The sequence below is a fragment of the Pararge aegeria genome, chromosome 14 (assembly GCF_905163445.1).
Source record: "Pararge aegeria chromosome 14, ilParAegt1.1, whole genome shotgun sequence".
Lineage (NCBI taxonomy): Eukaryota > Metazoa > Arthropoda > Insecta > Lepidoptera > Nymphalidae > Pararge > Pararge aegeria.
This window is the reverse complement of record NC_053193.1, coordinates 1,557,839-1,565,879: the sequence shown is the minus strand read 5'-3', so window position 1 is coordinate 1,565,879 and position 8,041 is coordinate 1,557,839. Positions and strand designations below refer to the sequence as shown.

The 8,041-nt window shown below is 36.5% G+C and overlaps 3 non-coding genes across 3 annotated transcripts; 1 reads left to right on the top strand and 2 right to left on the bottom strand.

Moving 5' to 3' along the window:
- Nucleotides 1–4,687: 4,687 nt before the first annotated feature.
- On the bottom strand, nt 4,688–4,849 carry LOC120629662. The gene has a single exon (XR_005658996.1). It is a non-coding gene; the product is annotated as a U1 spliceosomal RNA (small nuclear RNA).
- A 555-nt stretch (nt 4,850–5,404) lies between these two features.
- On the bottom strand, nt 5,405–5,523 carry LOC120629661. Its single transcript, XR_005658995.1, has one exon. It is a non-coding gene; the product is annotated as a 5S ribosomal RNA (ribosomal RNA).
- A 189-nt stretch (nt 5,524–5,712) lies between these two features.
- LOC120629666 lies at nt 5,713–5,831 on the top strand. Its single transcript, XR_005658999.1, has one exon. It is a non-coding gene; the product is annotated as a 5S ribosomal RNA (ribosomal RNA).
- The last annotated feature ends 2,210 nt before the right edge of the window (nt 5,832–8,041 follow it).

The following is an 8,041-nucleotide window of genomic DNA, read 5'->3' as shown; positions in this document are numbered from 1 at the left end:
AGTGTTCCATTAAGATGCCAAAACCGATTATCATACTTCTAGACTCCTTACAGGTTAGAGCATTTCATTCTAAGAACGTCATCGTCCAGTAGGTACCTCTAGTATGAAATTTGCACGCTCGCAATCATAAACTCGTTTTCGAATAGCGAATCCTATAAACAACTGAAGTAGACCATCGTTTAAAACGCGGTCGCTAACACTTTAGCAGCCAGCGCTAACGGATGATATTTAATTTTTAATATTATGTTTGTTATATAAATATACATAATATATATAAATATATATATATATATACATAATATATATTTTTAATTTATATATTACGTATATTTATTTAAATTATATATGTATTTGTATCTTTACATTTTGGTATTTATGTATATCTAACAACACTCTTGGCACTATCCCGTTCTCTTGCTGTAAGTCCTATCTACAAAGGTTGCCTGTAAGAGATTGCTTGCAGCAATAAGGCCGCCTTTGCATGTCTACATTGTGTTATACGTGCTATAAAGTGTTTCTTCTTCTTCTTCTTCTTTAAAATAGAATTCAATAAAACGCTGAACTGTTGATGCTGGTGACCAAGGTCTTGGCAAACCGCTTAGCTTTCATCTCATCCCACACAAGATGGAATTATTATTTTAAAAATGACTAGACTATGACTGTAGAATCTGCCTTCCGAACCCGTGGTAGAGTCACTACAAACAGAGAGACTAGACGTTTCAAAAGTTCTTCTATTAAACCTTGAAATAAATGAACTTGAATTCAAAACCAACGCAAAAATATATCTGGATGCACACAACGCAACCTGGGCAGCCCGCTAGGCTTTTAAAGCGAGCTTGTATGATTGGGGTAGCACTCTATGTAGAGCCGAGGAGAACATAATAATACGATGCAAAACTCAGACTAAGGGTTCAGGAAGCAATAAGCGGTGCTCGACGCAAGTGCTTTAGTCGTTCGCGCCCTGCGCTGTGAGTAGTAAACTTTGTGACCTTTCGGACGATTTGTTAAGGCCAAGATCTATGTTCAAAACCCCCTGATTTTCTACTACATTCTTATCGTAGCATTCGCTGAATAGAAGTAGAGTTTTAATTCAAATTCAAAATTAATTTATTTCAAGTAGGCCTAGTTTATAAGCACGTTGGAAACGTCAAGTCAGTATGTTTGTAGTGACTCTACCATCGGTTCGGAAGGCAGAATACACTGAGAAGAGCCGGCAAGAAACTCAGTAGATTGCTCTTTTAGAAGTACGAGGTAGAATTACACATATTTTGTTTTAGTTACCATGGCTTTTTCTTAGACCAGGACGCGTTTGGAACCCTCGTAGCTAGTTTTAAGTTTACGAATGTGGTTATCGCCATCATCTCATTACCTTGTAATTCTTATGTACGCATCAAAAGTGCCACCTATGGGCCTACTTGAATAAAGATATTTTTGACTTTGACTTTAAAACTGAATAATATGTAATACAATATTTTACATTAAAATATTCAAAAATTTTTAAGCTTGGTATTTAATAATACACCGTAAATTTAGCCTAATAAAACTGATAAGTTCCTACTCTCTACCCACCTCAATGTCTAGTAGTATATTTTTCAGAAGTTTCATTTCTACCGTGTGCGAATTGCACAGGATTTTATTTTATGCCATTGCATTTTAGGTTTTGACAACAATCTCTTAGGGATGATAATACTTACCCCGGATAGGTTTCTACGCGACATCGTCCTTTTTCCTCCCACATGGTGATCGAAGACTGTGTTAGGTCGGTATTATAGTTTAGGCTTTTTTTTACTGTTTAAACGTGTTGGGTTCACCAGAACAGAGAAAATACCGAAATTAATTCAACGCAAAGTCAAAGTCAAAGTCAAAGCCAAAGTCAAAGCCAAAGTCAAAAAAATTATATATGTATTTGTATCTTTACATTTTGGTATTTATGTATATCTATCAACACTCTTGGCACTATCCCGTTCTCTTGCTGTAAGTCCTATCTACAAAGGTTGCCTGTAAGAGATTGCTTGCAGCAATAAGGCCGCCTTTGCATGTCTACATTGTGTACTGTATACTCCTTACTGTTTCTTTTCCTGTATGTTATACGTGCAATAAAGTGTTTCTTCTTCTTCTTCTTCTTCAAAAATATCTTTATTGAAGTAGGCCCATAATTATAAATCCGAAAATTGTCTTCATCAAAAAACTCTAATTGGAAATCTTGCCCGGGACCTCCCATCCCTACAAAGCTCACCGCTGCACCAGTGTCCATATAGATTTGTCTGCGGAAATATAACTGCCTTGCCTATTTCAGCCGCCAAGCAGCATTTCTGTGCAGTTACAGCCAGATGAGCCTTAACACTTACGCCTCAAGTTAATATGCGATGCTTTTCATTGTTTATTTTGCGATAAATGTAAAATCAAAAGTTTGTCTACAAAGAGATTTTAATCATGAGGATTCAGGCTCACCCACAGGCCCCCGTACCTCGCAGAGCACGTTGACCCGCCGGTCCATCGAATGTGATAATAATCGCTAAAACCCACCTCTCAGAAATGAAGCAGCGTAGTGGGTCAAATCTCTTAAATATGGATGATAATTTTTTTGATATATTTATAAAAAAAACAGACAGAAACAGTTTACAAAAGACGGCATTATAGCTTGGTAGCGTCTCTGCCAGGCAACCTTAGGCTAATTGAAACAAAAGGAAAAATACAATTTTAAGATAATAGAACGAGTGAAATAGCTGTGCCTTAAATAGCATTCGTCCGGTTTACGAGGTTCGGAATTGAATCCGGGTCGTAAACTGAGATCATGCCATCAGCTGCAACGATGTTCGACTCATATTATTAGCCGCCGGTACAAAAGGGATTGTTATAAGTTGTTCACATGTCTCGCTCGACAATGACTTACCAATATCTACATATTACAAACCAAAATCTTTGCGCGTCTGTCTGTTCATCCGCTAACTCCTTCCAAAACCACGACGCAACGGATTTTGATGCGGTTTTCACCACCATTTAGTTAAAGTTCGTGTAACCGAAATACGAAATACTGTTGAAGGGTGTATGACTAGATTTCATAAGGAATCACACCCTTTATTTTCAAAACATTATTGAAAATAAAAGACCGACACGCGCATAGTACCTACGCTACGCGACACGTAACTAATAAAGTCACTTGATTTCAATTTTGCGTGTGCATCTATGGCAGTGGTTTAATGAAGAAAAATTAGTGTTTCAGTTGTACAGATAAATGATAAACGACTAAGACACCGGGAGGTATCTTTGCATCGTTCGAGTCCATGTAGGACTGAATTTTATAGAAAATGCACCCGTGTTTATATCAAATTACCCACTAACTCAATGTCATAAACATAAGTTTAATTAATTACCAACTTTTTACCGTAACATAAGTATCAGAGAAAGTAAACAATGTACCTCTAAAGCATACGAAGTAATATTTCGGTTTTCATTTACACGTTGTATATATTCATCATTACAGAGCACGGGTCTCCTCCCACAATGAATCAAGGCCGCCGGCGTCCACCACGCTGGCCAAGTGAGGATTATGTAGAACTCTCAGGCGAGCAGTCTTCCTCACGCTGTTTTCCTTCACCGTTGAAGCATGTAATATTTTAGTGACTTATTTATTTATTTATTAGCTTTTCAAGGGAAACAATAATTATAATTATACATAAAAGTAATGCCGTATTTTTGTATCACATAGACCAATAAAGTTTCCACAACTTGGTTATACATATAACACGATAACATTAACCACAATTGCTTAGGAGTAAGTACCTAGCAAGCAATTATTATACAAAAAAAAGAAAAAATAATAATAATGTAAGTAAAACAAAAATGAAAAACAAATACTTTAAAGCTATAGTACTTATTTTGTCAAAATAAATTTTCTAAACGTGCCAATTTTGACATGAAAAATGTCCGTCTCACAATATTTGTTGTTAAAAGCATTGCACGCACGAGATAAAAAGTTATTTGCCGAATATCTTGCCTTCCATCTAGCCCACGCGAAGGGAGGTTTACGCCTTGCATTTAACCTACGACATGCAAAATCGATATTACTTAGAAGAAGTGGGGAGTCAACTAAATTATGTATTATTTTATATAACAACATTTGATCTCTTAAATCGCGTCTTTTTTTTAAAGTAATTTCAGTTGCAGATATACTGTGATCACATAATAAATTACGACGTTTAATATAACGCAGAAATTTATTATAAATCCTTTCAATTGCATCAATGTACACGTTATACTGCGGATTCCAGCATGCTGAACAGTATTCAAGAATAGAACGTATTAAGGCATTAAATAAAAGAACCAGAGTTGACGTCTTGAAGCGCACATAACTTAGAAAAGTTAGAGCGCGTGCTGGGATTCGAACTCGGCCCTCCGAAAGTGAAGTCGAGCTCCTACGCTATGCGCTATCACCGTTTGTATAATGCCAAATTATTTTTTGCAAGTAGAAAAAAAATTTAGCAACCAAGCTGCCGAAAAGTAATTTTACATGGCAGTAATTGCTAGTTACTCGCTAAATATGAAGGATATACTTTCGCCATATGCTTGAAGCCCGACCCTGCGTTCTGCCCATAAATTAGCCTTATTTTATGCATTCCACTCCTGGAAAAATAACTGTTGGCCAGCAATGCTATTGGAATGACATATACATTGTTAATTATTAAGAGGGGGACGGCGCGTACGCAGTCCCCACTACCAAAAATTACGCGTCCGAGTTATCCGCATTAGGGATAATCGCAGAGGTCAACCCAACCGCAGTGCAATGGAAGGGCCTCGCTCTGGGGGAACCGCCTTCGTGATCACGGTGTCCCCTACGCCAGGTAAGTATGCTTAGGCAACCGGCCGGCGCGGAGGTCGTCAAACGTGCGGGAATCTCCCCAGCGCGAGTTCTATAACCGTCGCTGTCTAGCAGCGCCACCTAGCGGGTACCCTATGAACTACGTTGCAATCAACTCTAACTGATTCATGGCAACGACAGCAAGCCTTATAAATAGATAAGGCCGGACACTTCCAGTTTGAAATTAAAGACATACCTACAGAGTATTTTAAAACCAAATAAATAATAATCAATCACAACAACTTAACGGCTATAATATGAGCTGAATGTCGTGGAAACTACATACCTAACCAGAATGAACTTAGAAACTATGCGTTTATGGTGAGGATGGCTGGTTCGCAAGTATTTATCTTTATGAACTTAATCTAAATATAAATGTAACTTAATGTATATCATTTAGACAATCTTAATCGAACAGTGGCATTTTTTTGCACTGTTAGCTAAAAAATGTCTTTTACATTTCCTTAAAAATATATGTTTTTTTCATTTCAACATTGCAAAGCGGGTGGGAGATCTTCAAATATTTTGGGTAATATGTACAAAAAAAGCCAACATCACGCGGTGTTCCCAGGCGGTCACCCATCCAAGTACTGACCGCGCCCGATGTTGCTTTACTTCGGTGATCGGACGAGAACCGGTGTATTCAACATGGTATGGACGTTGGCGAATAAGTTTGCGAATTTAGAAAACGTATCTTAAGTCTGTTTGTAAAGTATAAGTTGAACTAGACTTCATAGATAAGAGCAACAGCATTAAATAAGCAGCAATGCAAGTTTGTCTAGAAGAAACTAGTTCAAATACGAAGGTAGTTCCAAGACATGCTCAGTTCGTTTTCTAAATTCATTTTATCCAATGCCAACGTCCATACCACGTTGAATACACCGGTTGTCGTCCGATCACCGAAGTTAAGCAACATCGGGCGCGGTCAGTACTTGGATAGGTGACCGCCTGGGAACACCGCGTGATGTTGGCTTTTTTTGTACATACTACCCAAAATATTTGAAGATCTCCCACCCGCTCTGCAATGTTGAAATGAAAAAAAACATATATTTTTAAGGAAATGTAAAAGACATTTTTTAGCTAACAGTGCAAAAAAATGCCACTGTTCGATTAAGATTGTTTAAATTATTGATCGTAGTTTATTTAGTACGCAATATTTATATTACCTGGAATTTTGTAAAAGAAAACAAAATGGCGGATAACCTTATTCCAAACAAAAAAGAAGCCAACCTGTAAGAGTATTAATAAAACAAAAGTTGATTAAATTAATTATTTATTAGCTATGTATCTATCACTGTACAATACGTTATCCCATTACCTAAGATTAATATATAATTATATAACATAATATGCTATGGTAACATAGATTTGTCTTTTCTTTTATTATATAGGTACCTACTTAGAGTAGCTAATATTGTTACAAACAGTTGTGGGAGAATTATTTTCGTTAGTTTGCGAGTTAAGAAGCAATGTGTTCATGCTTAACGGCAAAAATGCAATAAAAGTGAATGAATATCTTATCTTATTTTAAAAATCCAACAGATATGAGATTATCAAAAAATATACAACTCTTTGTTCTTTATTTGTTTACTTTTATGCACTCCTAGTACGTTATTGATCAAAGCGCTGGATAAAAGACCTTAGAAATCCGAACGAAAGACCTAGGTCTAGGTAAGACGTCAAGTCCATTATTATTTAATCTATTATCGTTGATCTGAGATAATTTTGATAACCGACTATTTTCAAATTAATACAAACTCTCGTCTCTACAAAATTAACGGTTACTTTCAGTTTCACTACACCAATAAACGGTTACTGTTAGGTCTAAAAATACGTCTGCCTTTTCATCATATCTCAACCCATTACCGGCCCACCACGGGACATGGCTCTCCCTCCACCCACAATGTATAGCCGCAATCCACCACTCTGGCCCAGTACGAATTGGTGGCCTCCATATGCTTTTCAGAACATTATGGACAACTCTCAGGCATGCAGGTTTCCTCCCGATATTTTCCTTCGCCGTTGAAACAGGTGATATTTTAATTGTTTAAAACAAAACGAACGTAACTTAGAAAAGTTAGAGGTACGTGCTGGTATTCTGTCATTTACCACACGGAATATTGTGATAAGGACGGATACACATTAAGACTTGCTTTAGCATCACCAGCTGAATAGCACCATAATATTTCTTTACTTTCTAAAAAGATTTACCAAAGTAAATCTTCATATTAGGGGCGTAAGAATATTTTCCATGTTCTATATGCGAATCAAGTAACATTATATACAAATTACATTTACAGAGTTAATTACTCTAACAATAAAAAAATGTTTATTTACAGCATTTGAGAAAAACGCTGATAAAAAAATCGCAAAAAACAATAAACAGTATGTTTTTTGTCACTGAAACTCGACTTCAAATTGAAATCTAATAATTCAGATTCGTCTGTTAACGTCCCACTTATGAGCGCAAACCTCCTTCCTCTCTCATATAAGAGCAAAGACCCACCACCCTATTTCAATGCGGGTTGGTGGTTTAACAACTGTTATAAGTTATAATAACAAGACCGGCAGCTAACCAAGGCAAATTCCTAATTCCGGGCTGGTACTGAATATACACAATACCTAACAAGTTTGGCCCGACACGGGATTCGAACCCGGATCCAAAGTTGAACTAGCCACTAGCCCAACGAGCCCAGTTATGCGCATATAGAAATCATCTTTACTGTGAGCCATGAGGTATACAAAAACATTTTTAAAAAGATAAACACATTTTAAATTAAAAAACGAAGATTTCTTTAGGAGTTTTATAGAAATATTCTCACGTCCTCAACTAAAGTGTAAATAAAATTTAATATTATGTACAAAAACTTTGGTACAAAATAACTTTTACACAATTATTTTAAAATAACTCACAGAATTAAGAACATACAGAATCCTCATTTAGTAATTATTGCATGCGTCCAAAACACAACATTGTGTACAAAACACAACATTGTGTCCAAAAACAGTATAAAACGCCCCGCGTAGGTGTCACTTCACACCCGCAGAATGTTGCTAGCTCACAAACCTTTTTTCCATTTTATGGTAAACGAATATAGAACATTAGAGTTAAATTAATCACTGTTGACTGCTAAATAGTAAGAAGTGACTAACCACCTGTTCGAGAAACACTACTAAAGTGGA